This window comes from Phyllobates terribilis, unplaced genomic scaffold, assembly GCF_046119375.1.
Source record: "Phyllobates terribilis strain yellow unplaced genomic scaffold, ASM4611937v1 Scaffold_2__4_contigs__length_985480577, whole genome shotgun sequence".
Taxonomy (NCBI): Eukaryota; Metazoa; Chordata; class Amphibia; order Anura; family Dendrobatidae; genus Phyllobates; species Phyllobates terribilis.
Window position 1 is genome coordinate 794,535,888 of NW_027362762.1, and position 14,826 is coordinate 794,550,713.

Below are 14,826 nucleotides of genomic sequence, written 5' to 3' on the forward strand. Positions count from 1 at the left end.
CCACACTTTTTTAAATAGAGATATTTGCGGCTGAACAGTGAGCGACACACTCAAACTGCTTTTTTTTTAGATACCAAAGGCCCAAAACTGGATAGTACAGCGATTTGACCCGTGGAACTGCGAAACCACACTGGGATGTCGGGCCTACACAAGACTATTTTCAACAGATATATTTTTGTGTCACAACAGTCAGGAGACACTACTGTTTTTCTTTACGGAAAAAACTACCAAAAGCTGAATAATAGAGATTTTTTACCGTGGGATGGCAAAACCACAGTTATTGTTTACTGGGGTATACCACACTTTTTTAAATAGAGATATTTGCGGCTGAATAGTGAGCGACACACTAAAACTGCTTTTTTTTTAGATACCAAAGGCCCAAAACTGGATAGTACAGCGATTTGACCCGTGGAACTACGAAACCACACTGGGATGTCGGGCCTACACAAGACTATTTTCAACAGATATATTTTTGTGTCACAACAGTCAGGAGACACTACTGTTTTTCTTTACGGAAAAAACTACCAAAAGCTGAATAATAGAGATTTTTTACCGTGGGATGGCAAAACCACAGTTATTGTTTACTGGGGTATACCACACTTTTTTAAATAGAGATATTTGCGCTGAATAGTGAGCGACACACTCAAACTGCTTTTTTTTAAGATAACAAAGGCCAAAAACTGGATAGTACAGCGATTTGACCCGTGGAACTACGAAACCACACTTCTGTTTCTCTAGCCTACACCAGACTATTTTCAACAGTTATATTTGTGTCTGAAAAATCAGAGACACGCTTTTTTTTGGGGGGGGGGGACACACCAAAAGGTTAATAAAACGGGTATTTGTACAGTGTGAAGGAGGAAAAAAAAGGAGGATTTAGATGAAAAAAAAAGGATTTTTCCTGGCCCCCGACACCTGGTGCTAAGTCCAGCAATTTCAGCAACAGGAGCACACAGGACTGTAATGCAGCGTTTGCTGGTATAACCACTGTGTCTCCTATACAGCCTGGCTGCCTGGTATCTGGGATGGATATTAGTCCTGAGAAGGACTGTTTGTTTGATCTGGCAGCCTTTACAGACCCTACACTAACTATTTCGCAGTTTATATCTCTCCCTAAATCAGCAGCGCTGTCCCTACACTGACTGATCCGGAGCGACTGTGTCCAAGATGGCGGCGCCCCGTTTTAAATACTCGAGGTGACGCTGTGCGGCCAGCCAATCACTGGCTCCCGCCCGAGCAACCCGGAAATGCTCGGTGCTCGCCGAACATCCCGAGTAGCGTGATGCTCGGGCGAGTACCGAGCAGTGTCGAGCATGTTCGCTCAACACTACTTATTACCTTACACAAGCTTTGTTATACTGAGAATGTCCTTTGTTGCCTATATTAACCAATCACAGCTCAGATTAATTAACTGTAGCAAAATAGAAGCTGAGCTGTGATTGGTTGCTATTGGCAGCCTGATAAATCTTTGTGAGATGCGTTTTGTGTGTGCTGAGGGGGGTATATGTGTTCAAGCACGTGGTAGTGTGTGGCGCATTTTGTGTGTGTGTTCATATCCCCGTGTGTGGTGAGTATGAGTATCCCATGTCGGGGCCCCACCTTAGCAACTGTACGGTATAAACTCTTTGGCGCCATCGCTCTCATTCTTTAATTCTCCCTTGTTCACATGTGGCAGCTTTCAATTTGCCTCCAACACTTTTCCTTTCACTTTTTCCCCATTATGTAGATAGGGGCAAAATTGTTTGGTGAATTGGAACTCGCGGGGTTAAAATTTCGCCTCACAACATAGCCTATGACGCTCTCAGGGTCCAGACGTGTGACTGTGCAAAATATTGTGGCTGTAGCTCCGACGGTGCAGATGCCAATCCCGCACATACACACATACATATACATACACACATTCAGCTTTATATATTAGATTTCAAGCACACTTAACCAGCATGGCTACCACAGCATTCAGCACTGACATGCCATACCATCTTATTTGCACTTAATGGGACCATCATTTATGTTGCAACAAGATAATGACCCAAAACACACCTCCAGGCTATGTACGGGCTATGTGACCAAGGGGGGGAGGAGTGCTGCGTCAGGTGACATAATATTCACAATAACACGACCTCAGCCCAATGTAGATGGTTTAGATGAGTTGGACACAGAGTGAAGACAAAGCAGTCAACAAGTTTTCAGCACCTCTGGGAATTCCTTCAAGACCATTGGAAAGCCATTCCAGGTATACCTGATGGAGATGCATGAGAGACAGATAAATAACCTAAGGTTTAAAGTAATCCTGTCAGCAGGATCATCACACTGGTAACTCCCCTTCATGTATAATAATCTCTGGAGGCAGATTCTCATGCAGATCCGTGTCCGGCCCATAGTCCTGAACAGCTCATTTACATATAAGAAAACTTGGATTTCTCTGTAATAAGACATCAGATCGCAGATATTAAGGTGTCATTTTATTCAGCTGCCTGAGCCTGGCGAACCCATACAGACGGACAGATTCTTTCTAACACATTCTGGTTGGCTTCACACGTTCCTTTACTCCTTGTACCTGATTCATCAAAGCTTTCACAATAGAATTCTGACATGAAACCTTTGAAAAGTTGCAAGATTTAAGCTATGTGCCCACGATGCAGAAATGCTCTGGATTTTTTCCTGAGCGTTTCTGCATCTCCCTGGCAGAAAAAACGCATGGGGATTGTGCATGCGGATTGTACATGCGGATTGTACATGCGTTTTTCCTGCCAGGGACATGCGGATGTGAAGCGTTCTTCACATGCATTTCTGCATGCGGGTTGACAAGCGCTTTCCAGGCGATTTTAGCATCACTCGGAAAGTGCTTGACAACTTGGTCACACAATATAAATCCATGCAACCGGCATGGATTTATATAGTGTGACCATAAAAGAATGGTAAAAAATAAATCTATACTTACCTTCTGATGGCCCCCGGAGTCTTTAGCCGATGCTTCTCGGCTTGCTGGCAGCTCGCAGTAGACTAAAGGACCTGCCGACGTCAGCAGTCGCGTGACCCGTCACATGGCTAAATGACATCACCGCAGGTCCTTTAGTGTACCGCGAGCTGCCAGCAAGCAAAGACAAGCACACCGGGGGCCATCAGAAGGTTAACATAATATTTATTTTTTATTTTATTCTTTTTTTTACAGGTACTATGGTACCTGGGTCTGGAGGAGAGTCTCCTCTTCTCCAAACCCATGTACCATCTGCACATTCAAACGTTTGACTTCCGCATGTACAGATCCAGTGATGCGGATTCCATTCGTTTCAATGCAAATCAATGGCAGTGAAAACGCAGCACTTCCGCAAAATAATTGGTAGTGCTGCGGATTTTTCCACAATGATAATCCGCAGCGGAAATTTCCGCAGCATGTGCACAGCACATGCGGATTATCATTGGGGAACATGGCAGGCCTTCTACCATGTGTTTTTTAAGCGTTTCTGCGGCGGAATTGCTGCTGCGGAAAAGCTTAAAAAACGCATCGTGGGCACACAGCCTTAGGCGCAACTCAGAGCTGTATCGTTCCCTACGCCAGAGATCTCACGGCAGTGCCTGACTGGACTGTGAATTGTAGAATGGAGCACGGAGGCGCAGGCACTGTTCACACCCTCCAGGATCCTCACCCAGACCGGTGTGGGCAATGCAGGGCTGGGTGAAGCTGCGCCCTTGTTTCCATGTTTTCCTTCATGGTTTTGCTGCCTTCAGTCTGGATCTACAATGTGCACATTCCAGTAAGAGGCAGGAAACCATTACATGTACAGCCTCGGTACTGTACAGTGTTTAGCCTAAATGATGGCCTTAAAGGGGTTGTGCAGAGTCTGGACACTACACTTGCTTTCTTCCAGAACCAGTGTCGCACGTGACCCACCATGCGTTGTGCCTACAGTGAACCTAGCTGAGCTGTAATGCCACATGCAACCTGTGGATATGTGTGGCGCTGTTTTGGTACACACGCCTGCCTTTCTGATTCCCTCTGCTCTGAGCTGATGCTGTCAGGGCTACGGATGTCACTGCTATCTTTTCTCTCCATCACAAATGCACTAGTGATTCCTGACGTCATGAATAACCCAGCACCTGAGCACAGCTCCAGCGGCGCAGCCTCCCGCTCCAGCCACCTAAAGCTACTGGACATGGAGAAAGCGTGTCCTATAATAGCCACGCCCCCATCTGTCACCCAGGACGCCTCCACTGAAGGTTGCCTAGGAGACAAACAAGTCTCCGCCCCTACATCTTCCCTTGCCTATCCCGTCCCTCCGCATTCCACACCTGCAGTATCGCCCTCCTCCCTACAGTGCCCGCCTCCGACTACTCCTATTGGTTGTCTCTATGATCAGTCACCTAGCTGTGCTGTTGCCCAGCTTCCTATTGGTCAGCATCCACAGTGGCTCAACTGAAGCTCACTGAGGAGACGCTGCTTAGCAGGAAGAGTGGGCAGGTGTTGGCGCAGAGGGGCGTGGCCGGAGGGCGTGGTAAAGCGGATGTTGGGCGTGGACTGTCGTTTTCCTCTTGTTGGTGGTATTCAGTAGCAGCCAGATAGGAAAACAGCGGCAGAGGAGAGAAGGAGGAGGTGCGGAGAGGAGCCCGGGCAGAGGTGAGTGACAGCGCTGGCAGCAGGGCAGGAGCCGGGCTTCCCTGTGCCCCGGGGTGTGGGATCCCCTCCAGCAGCTTCACTTAGGGAATCCCACCTGAATACGACCCCTGCATCGCCTCTGCGTCAGCCCCACTGCTGCCTGGAATCTCTGCCATACGCCCCCTCACTGCCCATCGTGTGCAGGCAGGACACCTGGCAGCATCCCCCGGCCACACTGGCAGCGATCGCATGCAGCTCCTCTCCATCACTCTGCCACTGTGGCTGAGCCGGGCTCACCGTGCATGAGCGGTGTGCAACCAGTCTCCATCACAGCTGACACCTACTGGCATCCTCCACAGTATGGGCATCCTGCTGTGCCAGCTGTGCAGGGAGTAATGCTGGATGGCACCCATTGTTACCCGAGCATTGGGTGGGTGCACTGGCTCCTCATGGCCAAACTGTTTATAACATGTGGTATCTGCAGGCAGAGGGGTGATCCGGCCCCTGCTCATGGCAGACACCAGCCATGTATGTAATGGAGGATTCTCCATATGTGCGAACCTGTGTATGCAAGATGTGTTCTCATGGCCTCATCCTGGATAAACAGGCCGGGTATCCTATCTATCTATCTATCTATCTATCTATCTATCTATCTATCTATCTATCTATCTCATATCTATCTATCCCATATCTATCTCATATCTATCTATCTCATATCTATCTATCTATCTCATATCTATCTATCTCATATCTATCTATCTCATATCTATCTATCTCATATCTATCCCATATCTATCTCATATATATCTATCCATCCCATATCTATCCCATATCTATCTCATATATATATATATCTATCCATCCCATATCTATCTCTCTATCTATCTCATATCTATGTATCTCATATCTATCTCGTATCTATGTATCTCATATCTATCTCATATCTGTCTATCTTTTGGATGGCACTTGCTGTATGGGAAGGATGCAGAGTTCCTATTAATTGATCTGTTGTGTTCAGTTTGGAATGAGATGTATGTTGCTGTGAAAATGGCCACTTCCCAGTTATGCATAGAATAGAAATGAATTTTATGAAGATGGAAGCTGGGCACCTATTCCTGATGTGCAGATGGTAGTTGCATGTATTTTGATGTGGCGCCCCTTAGATTGACCAATATATGCAAGAATGAATATTCAAGTGCCTGGAAGTACGGGCAACACAAAGAGAAAAGATTTCATTGTATTTTTAGTTCTATCTTCTACTTTGAAAGGTGGGGACAGTGAATAGGACCCTGTGGGAGGTGGGCTTTCCTGAAGTCTTGAGTGAAAAATCTCTGTTGTTGTTACCTTGTACATATTCTGCATACTGCATATGGCATAACTAGGCAGATTTGTCCTTTGAAGGGGATATCCAAGTTAATTAAAATCAGTCTGTATGAAGCAATAATGCTGAAAGTACAACAGTTACACTCACCCATTTCATGACCCCTGTGCTAAAGCCAAATCTCCGATCGTCCCCGTTGGTCTTGTGTTTACCTTGCCCGCAGTGGAGGTGCCCCGTATACCCAGCTTGACCGCTGCCGTTCATCCCACGTTTTAGTATACTTAGACAAGCAATTGGCTGCAGCGGCCAGATGGGTTATTTGGAATATGATCACTATTGTTTATTCTGCCCCCAGGGTAAGCTCGGTACCAAAAGAAGTAAATTCACTCTAATCAATCCATATTCTCTTATTCTTAAAACTGGGGGGTTTAGTACATGGCATGTAGTCTGCAGAGTATTAGTGTATTTGGAAGTTGTGGGTATTCTGCGCTGCTGGTGTTATATCCAACAAAGAAGTCCAATTGAGGGAAGGTAACAGTGCGGTTTACTCTCTACACGTTTAGTATCCTTCTTCAGGTGAACCACAAAGATTTGTACCTTTGTGGTTCTGCTGAAGAAAAAGTAAGGATCCTTCGAAATGCGTAGAGAGTAAACCGCACTGTTAGGCCATGGCCCCACTATCAGTATTTGGTCAGTATTCGGTCAGTATTTTTTCTCAGGAGTGGGAGACAAAACCAGGTTAGGTACAATCAGAGAAAAGGTATAATAGAAACAAGTCACTAATTCTGCATTTATCATCCACTCCTGAGAAAAAATACTGACCATACACTGATAGTGGGGCCACGGCCTTACCCTCTCTCGATTGGACTCCTTTGTTGGATATGACACCAGCAGTGCAGATTACCCACAGCTGAATACTCCGTTGTTTTGCCAACTTGCGGTGCCGCAGCAGCTGGGGTCATTATTTGATACCTTTACAGTGTTGGGTTTCACATAACATCAGGTGAGCGGTACCACCATTTACCTAAACGCTGTAATTTGGATGACCCCCTATTGCACTTTTATTGTTCCCCAGCCAACTCCTAGTCTGCCAAGTGGGATACGCAGTGTTATTGCCTTCAGTATGTGAGGGGGTCCTACTCTTTGCCTTGCACTCGAACCCCGTGCTCAGCCTTTCCCATATCCCTTATATACTAGGATAGGAGATCGCCTGTGGTCTGATTGGTTGGTTCTCCGCTGGTGGGAGACCCCGCTCTGAAAATTGACAAGACAGGGTTGTGACATATGTTTCTGTACAAAATACCTTTTTACAGTGACATTGTTACCAGTCTTACCATAGCTCGAGTTAGTAGATTATGTAGAACACTGTTTTTTACTTTAATTAAAAATTAAAGGCTTTTAATAGCAAATCTAAGGAAAACCTAAGAGTTCTGACAGGAGTATTAAAAAGGATGTCAAATATACTTCCCTTTTTCTGTCTCCTTTCTGCGTCGCCGGAATCCTCCACAAGCCGTGATTTGATGCTTGTGACATGTCATGACATAAGTAGAATAATGCCAAGTATCCCATAATGACCAATCAGAATCCAACTTTCATTTTTTAAGCTAAACTAAAAAATTAAAACTGAACTGTGATAAGATGTCAGACAACAAGACTCCTTTTCTGCCGTTTTGCTCCATGAATTCAGTCTTGTTAATGGGGGGGGGGGGGTTAAACTTATCAAGTTATGAGCAGGAAAGAAAGCTTTTCTGCTTGGTCTTTATCAAAGGGGTGTGGCTCATGGCATTCTCTGGAGGCGTGTCTTTAGGCTGCTCTGCATTATTACCCTGAGCCACACCCCATTGGTAAAGAACATAAAAATTAGCACTGAATAAAAACACCCAGATCTATGGAACTGTATGGGGGATTTAAAGAAAGAAAAAACAGAATACTCAGGGCAGCCGCGGGAATAAAATACCAGCAAAACCTGGCTACTTTTGACCTGGTGACAGGTCAGCTTCAATGTCACGTATCTGAAGCTGTCACTTCTGCTCCATCCGCAGGTAACAGCGCTGGAATGTGAAAGGGAAATCTCAGTCACTGATAAGTAGCAATTACTCCTCACTGCCACATTGTTATCCTTAGCAGTGGTGGGGACAGAAATCTCCATAGACTTCTATGGAAACTCTGTGTATGATGGTGATCGGGTACAAATGGCTGTATATTCACAGCAGTGATCCTCAACCTGTGTCCTTTTATACCTCTTGTGAAACTACAACTCCCAGCATGATTTGATAGCCGGCCACTGTTTGCCAAGAGTAGTGGTGTCTCATCACCTTGAGAACCACAGCGTGCGGACCCCACGCTTTATAGCAACATCTTCAACGCTTTTTTTAAAAAAAAGTGTAACTGTAATTAAATATATATATATTTTATATTATATGACAATGCAAATGGCTACTGACCGGTGGGGCACTAAGACCCGCCACTAATCGCACTAAACACCTCTCTGCAGTGCGCAGCTGTTGTATGTGGTGAAGAGCCCCATAGACTTGGTATTGAGCCCATACACCGCTACGTGTGCACGCTGCATGCGAGAGCTGCGCACGTCAGAGCGGTGTTTAGTGCGATCAGTGAGGGTCTTGACCCTCGCCAATCAGTAGCTATTTGCAGTGTCTAAAATATATATATGGCGAAAAATGACGGCTACACTCTAAACCTTTCATTTGCCTTTCGATGGCATTTCTGGGCGATTGTAAAACATGAACCGACATATGACTGCAATGTGTGAATACACACTTACAGAAAGTCTGTAGCCGTACAGGTTTTTCAGTCTATAAAATCAATATTCATTCTCCAGGACTAATTACAGCTGCTCAGGTCAGCCAACTTGTCAGTTACTTTATGGCCACCTTTTAAAAGGGCTGGACATCTACTCTGATGGAATACTGAAAGCTGCAGCTGATGAGCATCCGTTGATTGGCTGCAGCGGTCACGTGATATACTGGTGTCAAGTGACTTCTAGAAATGATAGCGTTTACATTTCCAGGGCTGCCCAGGTCCTGAAGGTGGGCATATGATTTTTTTTTTCTTTTAATTTCATGTGGGTGACACTACCAATTTAGAATGGGTTGTCCAGTAGTGAACAACCCCATTAAAAATTCCAGCCAGGCCTGTGTGTTGGATTACATGGCTGCCATTCAAATGTACAGAATGGCCCTTCATGCAATACAAGGATGGCTCAACACTTCCAGAACGAAAGCCACTATCGTAGAGGTGCTCTGCCTCATAAGGGGTCCTGAGCCTGGGTTCGCAATTTATAATATACAAATAGGGCATATGGACAGAGGTTGTCTTAATACGACAACCCCTTTAAGTAACTATTGACTCCTCACCTATGTTCTTCATAAATTACTGTGCAAGATTATTGTGAATGATAATTCTTAGAAACCCTCATTTCACAATAATCTTGCAGCCTAAACGGGCTGCCGATCACCTGATGAACAAGAAAAATGCTTGTTCGTTGGGTGAAATGATCTTTTAGTTTGCTCTCAAGATCATCGTTCTCCGCTGCACACTGTTCCGTATAAACAGGACTCGCGCCGTTGAGAATTATGACTGTCTGTTCAGTGCACACAATCTACTACAGATCATTCAGGGGTCAGCCCGTGTAAACTGACTATTAACCGATCTCCGATCAGCAAACAAGTAGCTGACCTACGGTTGTGTAGTGCTGCCGGCCAGTTTGTGTAAATCTACATTTAGCTAAGTCGGTTTCTCACATCTAACATTCATGGTCCTCCTACCGCCTGCGATATCCAGACCTCCCGTGTGTCTCCTGACCCAAACTCAACACCTTCATAGGAATAAATGAGGCTGTTGAGTTCGGGTCTGGACAACATGTACCGTGAATGTTGGATGTGTGAAACCGGCCTTAGTTTAACTGATAGATAATTAGATGGAACAACAATGATAAAGGAGCAAAAATCCAAATAACCCCCATTACTGGTCATTGTGCTCAATGATCTAGTTGTTTCCATGTGGTAGTAATACAGTCCTGCTCCCTTTGTTGCCGAGATGCCGTTGATGACACTCATTACTTGTTGCTGCAGGTCGCAGTCAGATCTTGTTACCCCTCTCACTATTACATATGACAGCTTTTGTGCCTATAGCAGAGAAGCAAAGAGTAAAATTATACAATTTTATTCCACTTTATATTTTATTTTTGCAATGTGAGCAAGAAATAGTAAATGTAACCAATTAGTAGCATAAAACTGCCTAAAATAAGCCATGCCAAGAAGCAGTAAGCACATTCTCTAACATTCTCTTACTTGTGGCCAAAGATGAAGTGAACATATAAATCATACAAATAAATGCTGCCTCCCAAGGAGCCAGGGTTGTGTCCCGGCACACGGTCATTGGTAGGGGTTTTGGCTGCAGGGTTGTCTGGTGCTGGTTTTATTGGTCTATAGATCCTGGTGATAGTCTAATCTTCTCCAGGATTTCCTTTTCCTCTAGTTAATGTTTTTGCTTTTTCTATGCTTTCATCTCCTCTTTTAAATACACGTTTTGTGTTGTGCAGGGTTAATCATGTGATTAAAAGGATGTCTCTTATTGCCTGAAATTCTTCTATGGTTCTGCAAAAATGTCCTTTTCTGATCTGATACTGCTCCCATGGTTCAGAAGGTGCATATTCTCATTAGTAGTTGTATGTCATGAATATTTCTGCTTATTTACTTTTAGAAATTGGCTATATATTGTTTAGTTACTTAAAGGGAATCTTTCACCAGATTTTTGCAACCTCATTTGAGAGCAGCATAACGTAGGAAAAGAGACCCTGATTCCAGCGATGTATCACTTAGTTTACTGGGTGCAGCCGTTGTGACACAATCAGAGTTTTTAGACATAGCAGAGCTGAGAAAGCTAACCCCTCCCACACCACAGCTCTCTGTGTACATTGTATATTGACAGTGAGCTGCTAATCAGTGGAGGGGCGTGGTTGTTATCACAGTATAAAATTCAGATGGGCAGAAACCAGATAGGTCAAGATACGAGGATCTGTGCAGCTTAATAGATGCCTTACAAATATGATTGATACACCTATTTAAAGGGTTTGTCCAGGTAGGGTAGGTGATTTCTTACTGATCAGTGCGGGTTCGGCTGCTGGGACCCGCTCCAATTGGCAGAACGGGGATCCCCATTACAAAATTTTTGTAACTACATTATTTTTGTATCCCGATTACAAAATCGAGCGGGAGGTAGGATACCACCGCTTCATTAATCTCTTGGGCTGCTGGAAAAAGCCGAGTGCAGCACTCGAAAGCCCCAAAGAGAATGACTGGAGTGGCGTTTGAGCATGCACATTGCGGCTTCATTCTAATGGTGTCATGGGTGTGTCAGTGGTGACAGACAGTCGCCCTTCAGTGGTTTTCAGGAAATCTCCACGTTTGGCAATGCAGATAGCTGCCTAGATAGGAGGCTGTGTTTAGGACCCAGCAACTACCTCCCTTTAGTCTGGGTGTATATACAGTTATATGAAAAAGTTTGGGCACCCCTATTAATCTTAAGCTTAATGTTTTATAAAATTTGTGTTTTTGCAACAGCTATTTCAGTTTGATATATGTAATAACTGTTGGACACAGTAATGTTTCTGCCTTGAAATGAGGTTTATTGTACTAACAGAAAATGTGCAATCTGCATTCAAACAAAATTTGACAGGTGCATAAGTATGGGCACCCTTATCATTTTCTTGTTTTAAATACTCCTACCTACTTTTTACTGACTTACTAAAGCACTTTTTTTGGTTTTGTAACCTCATTGAGCTTTGAACTTCATAGCCAGGTGTATGCAATCATGAGAAAAGCTACTTAAAGTGGCCACTTGCAAGTTGTTCTCCTGTTTGAATCTCCTCTGAAGAGTGGCATCATGGGCTCCTCAAAACAACTGTCAAATGATCTGAAAACAAAGATTATTCAACATAGTTGTTCAGGGGAAGGATACAAAAAGCTGTCTCAGAGATTTAACCTGTCAGTTTCCACTGTGAGGAACATAGTAAGGAAATGGAAGAACACAGGGACAGTTCTTGTTAAGGCCAGAAGTGGCAGGCCAAGAAAAATATCAGAAAGGCAGAGAAGAAGAATGGTGAGATCAGTCAAGGACAATCCTCAGACCACCTCCAGAGAGCTGCAGCATCAACTTGCTGCAGATGGTGTCACTGTGCCTCGGTCAACTATACAATGCACTTTGCACAAGGAGAAGCTGTATGGGAGAGTGATGCGAAAGAAGCCGTTTCTGCAAGCATGCCACAAACAGAGTCGGCTGAGGTATGCAAAAGCACATTTGGAGAAGCCAATTTCTTTTTAGAAGAAGGTCCTGTGGACTGATGAAACCAAGATTGAGTTGTTTGGTCATACAAAAAGGCGTTATGCATGGCGGCAAAAAAACACAACATTCCAAGAAAAACACTTGCTACCCACAGTAAAATTTGGTGCTTTGGGGCTGTGTGGCCAATGCCAGCACCGGGAATCTTGTTAAAGTTGAGGGACGCATGGATTCCACTCAGTATCAGCAAATTCTTGACAATAATGTTCAAGAATCAGTGATAAAGTTGAAGTTACGCAGGGGATGGATCTTTCAGCAAGACAATGATCCAAAACACCGCTCCAAATCTACTCAGGCATTCATGCAGAGGAACAATTACAATGTTCTGGAATGGCCATCCCAGTCCCCAGACCTGAATATCATTGAACATCTGTGGGATCATTTGAAGAGGGCTGTCCATGCTCGGCGACCATCAAACTTAACTGAACTGGAATTGTTTTGTAAAGAGGAATGGTCAAAAATACCTTCATCCAGGATCCAGGAACTCATTAAAAGCTACAGAAAGCGACTAGAGGCTGTTATTTTTGCAAAAGGAGGATCTACTAAATATTAATGTCACTTTTCTGGTGAGGTGCCCATACTTATGCACCTGTCAAATTTTGTTTGAATGCAGATTGCACATTTTCTGTTAGTACAATAAGCCTCATTTCAAGGCAGAAACATTACTGTGTCCAACAGTTATTACATATATCAAACTGAAATAGCTGTTGCAAAAACACCAATTATTATAAAACATTAAGCTTAAGATTAATAGGGGTGCCCAAACTTTTTCATATAACTGTATACCTGGTGTGTCTAGGTGGGCGCCGCCGGTTATACTCATTTCTACTTGGAACTTGGCTGAAGCAGCATCACGTCTTCTCTGCAGTCTTGAGGCCGTGTGCTCTGTTGGAATTCTTCTAAAGCTGAGTTTTTGTTCCCCTGTGTCTTCCCCTTTTGTCTTTAGAGTGCTAGTGGAGGTTGACTAGTGCTCATCTCCTTCCACCCCCAACTATAGCTTTGCACCAGGGATAGTAAGGCGAGGCACGTGATCGGCGACAGCTGTGGAGGCTGTATAGGGACGTTAGGGGGAGACAGGGTGACGCTAGTCCAGATTAGGAGGTCACCTCTTCCCCCCTTTCCCTAGTGTCTGGGCTCCCTTTCCCCTCTGTGTTGCGCTCACACCTGGCGTGACTCTCTGTGTTGCGCTCACACCTGGCGTGACTCTCTGTGTTGCGCTCACACCTGGCGTGACTCTCTGTGTTGCGCTCACACCTGGCGTGACTCTCTGTGTTGCACTCACACCTGGTGTGACAAATGGGAATAAAAGTTCCCTGTTCAGCCGATCGGTACTGGACCCAGCGTTCGGACTTCAACAGATCAACAAGTTATCACATATCCTGTGGATAGATAAGAACTTGTTTTCACTGGATAACCCCTTTAACACTGAACTAAATCTTTCCAAAACAGCCATGGAGAATTTAGACATTGTTACCTACAGTGTTTGTGTTGATCCCATCACCCAAAGAGGAGTTACCAGCTCAGCTGACATGAAATAACAATTCTGGAGCATTTTTTAATGTGTTGCAGTGTTCCTCTGTTGTTCCTACTAGAAATTTATGACAGTCTACCATTACCCAGTCAGTTCTATTGGGGCTAGATTTGTAGAACCACCCCATTTTTACAAGGGGGAATAGTAACACCCAAAAGCAGTCGCGTCCCAACACTCAAACCACCACTGATCCACTGGATAGGTAATAGACTTAGGGATAACCCTACAAAGGAGAAGGCTCCCACATACGCACAAGTAGAGCCCATGAGATACAAGCACATTATATTTTTCATTGGGGTGCGCTTTAATACATCGATCCCAACAACCAGTTGAATACCGGCCTGTACAAGCAGGTACATGAATATAGTGGACTGAAACTCTATGAAACATACAATATATCATCACTTAATGTAGTCCCTCCTATCTAGGATTTATAAAAATGTAAGAAATACCGCAGCCTAAAAAGCAAAGGGAGAAAATATGACTGAATATCATAAAAATTAGAACCTTTTAACTGGATTTTTTTTTTTTTAACTGGAAATGAGAATATCCTGAAATTGGTGCTGCTCCACTGATACTGAAACAGTTTTTCTTTTTCTTCTCTGCCCTCTGTTCTAAAGTTATGCCCCCCTGAAAAAAAAAAACAAACGATGCAACATTTTTCCCTACAACCAACTGGGCGTGTACCATAGAAAATCTCTGTGGTCTTTTGCTTTTTCTCCTCTGGTGCTGGCCAATCAAAACACAGCCACGCCTACAGAAACTTTCTGTGGAATACTCCCTATTGGTTGAAGGAAACAATTTCACTAGTATTACCAGTGGGCATAAGTGTGGAACGGGAGGGGCACAGAAGAAAAAGAAAAACTGTCCCAGAATCAGCGGAGCAGCACCAATCGGAGGAGGTACTCCATTTAAATGAAAATATCCAGTGAAATATCAGACTTTCTTGCAGCTGGTAAATATTAAGTGATTGAAGCCTTACATATACAGTATATGCTGCTACCATTATTTTGCTCAATG

The 14,826-nt window shown here is 44.2% G+C and overlaps 1 protein-coding gene across 10 annotated transcripts in view; it reads left to right on the forward strand.

Moving 5' to 3' along the window:
• Positions 1 to 4,471: 4,471 nt before the first annotated feature.
• CDKL5 (cyclin dependent kinase like 5) overlaps positions 4,472 to 14,826 on the forward strand; it is a 407,568-nt gene continuing 397,213 nt past the window's right edge. For 4 of the 10 annotated variants that reach the window (XM_073667426.1, XM_073667415.1, XM_073667413.1 and 1 more), the window contains exon 1: positions 4,482 to 4,615. The gene's annotated coding sequence lies outside the window, so the exon portion shown is untranslated. Of the gene's footprint in view, positions 4,616 to 14,826 lie in introns of all 10 variants that reach the window. The other 6 variants (XM_073667428.1, XM_073667416.1, XM_073667414.1 and 3 more) reach the window with 3 other exon arrangements.